Source organism: Corylus avellana, chromosome ca2, assembly GCF_901000735.1.
Source record: "Corylus avellana chromosome ca2, CavTom2PMs-1.0".
NCBI lineage: Eukaryota > Viridiplantae > Streptophyta > Magnoliopsida > Fagales > Betulaceae > Corylus > Corylus avellana.
In genome coordinates this window covers 16838077-16840593 of record NC_081542.1, presented here as the reverse complement: position 1 = coordinate 16840593, position 2517 = coordinate 16838077, and positions in this window count along the sequence as shown.

Genomic DNA, 2517 nt, shown 5'->3' with positions numbered 1-2517 from the left:
AGAGAAAGAGAAGGAAGAAGAAAACAAAAGAATGAGAAAAGAAAGAACACAAAAAAAAAAGAAAAAAAGCAAACCAACGTGGCCACGTCAGTTTGTTCAATTCTATTTGTGAAAATCGTTGTAACTCTAGCATTTCTCTTATGAAAAATATGTTATCCTCATGGGCCATGATATTAAGAACGCCGGCGTTTATGCATGCGAGGCTATTTATTATTTTTTAATAATTATAATAATAAAATATTATATTTTATTATTTTGAAATATCAAATTACCTCGACGTGCGTCACACCGAGCGTGATGTTTAACATCACCTTATCCTTATAGATAACATTAGAAGTAAGAATTATAATTTAAATATTAAAGATAAGTATTATCATTAGAGTAGTTTATTCTACTTATGCATTGTAAATGTTTATTTAATGACATGAAGCTCATTAATAAATTAAGAGAATTAATCACAAATCTTGTTTAAAAAAGAGTTTTAAGTTTCTTTAAAATCTAGAACCTAAAATCTATCATGTTACGTGCTTACAAAATTATTCACATAATATTATATAAATCAACTTTAACCAAACTATAAACTTATTTAACTAAACAGATCAGACACCCGAACTTTAAATTACAAAATCAATGATAAGTTTCTTTCATACATGTATTCTATGATCGATTCACTATGTTGAAAGGAAATGATCAATGATAATGAAAGTAATGTTTGCCAGCGTAGTCACTTTCTCATTCTCCCCCTCTATTAATTGGTGATTCACTTATAGGCAACCTCCTGCAGTACACACCTTCACAATGTATAGCTTTGTTAACTCCATCTATAACCCAATTCATCACTTCCCGATAAGACTTTTCACTCGAAGATTTGTAGGCATATATCATGCAACTTCTCCAGTGCATCGCCATAATCGGATTGGCAAGCCTCCAATCGCTGCTTATCCATTGGGTCTGTAATGCTTTCAAGAATTTTGGGGATTCTATCAATGGTTTCTTGTACAACGTCAAATTCGTCAATGTTCAAGGCAATGGAGAGGAGGGCTAGCCCATGTCTGTCAGCTGCCGGAGTACGTGGGTCATATATGGATATAAACTGTGGGGATCGAAACGAATCTGTAATTTAATATGAAGATCATATTAGATTGCCTATTGCTATTTTGCTATTGATTTTTCCTTTTAGGCAACATTGGTAAATCACAAACAATGAATGAAAAATGTTGAACTTTCCCATATAATCAATATTTATCAATCCTTGGACCTTCTTTGATGTGAATTATAGAGAAATGCTAAGATTTTTTTTTTGGTGTTCTCCTCCTAAGTGGATGAAGAGAACACTAAAACAATACCAAGAGAAACAGTAGCTTTCTTTTTCTTTTCTTTTTTTCTCGAGTTAATCAATAATTTAAATCCTCTATTTCCTTGGGTCAATCTCACTCGAACAAACAAAAATATTTCCACTTCTATCGAAGGGATTACAAAAAATTTCAGCATGAAAGGATCACATTGGATTTTTCAATATGAAACGAAGATTATTTCACGACAATGGCACTACTATACATGTACGTACAACCCTTAAAGACGATTCTAAGCTTACAATACATTTTATATCGATTAACATAATATATTTTAAATAATAACAATCGTAAAAAGTAACATTACTCTACGCACCTATTTCACAACCATTGGGAAGCCTACATTAAGCCGCTAATGGAGCCATCACATGCTGAACATAACCAGCCTCGATCGGAAAAAGCCACCAAGAATTGCTGAATCTTCACCATCAGGCACCGCCTCCTTATACTTTTTGTAGTCCAATGATTTGTCATTGTAAATCTCCCACCAATTCTTTACTAGCAACGTCTTTATGTCTTCTCTTAATTTGCATGCATGTTCTCTCCTCTCCCATCATATTTCCATGGCTTTAAACCCTAGTATATATTAGTGTACAAATGGAACAGTTTAACAATTGTTAACGGATCTAGAAATTCTCACCAATAAATTGTTTGGATTGCTAGTAATTTGACCCACAAATGCAAAAGACCACTCTTAGGACATACTTACCTGCCCATGCAAGTTTTGGATACCTGACCATCTCTCAAACAGTTTCTTATATTTATTACCTGAATTGGTAGACAATTGTTAACCGATAGAGTTTCTTAGCAATTCAACTAACAAATATGAAAGAGCTCCTATAAGACTTACCTACCCAAATAGATTTCAAACAAGCTTATACAAATTCTCTTATATTTGTTGTCTGAATTTAGTGTGAGAGAAACACTCACAGCAGCACAGAAGTAAATAACTTTGACTTTTTCTAGATCCACTTCCTAGTCCTCGTGGCGCCACAACATATGAAGAAGAAGATTGTAAAGTATAGGGATGGGCTGATAATTATCCCTAAAGAACATGTTCAAGAAGTCCTGCCAAATCAAACAAACATAATCCAGGAATAACCCATTAAACACGAGCACCAAACGAGCACTAAAAACCAGATTAATCGCAAAAACTTGCTTAGCA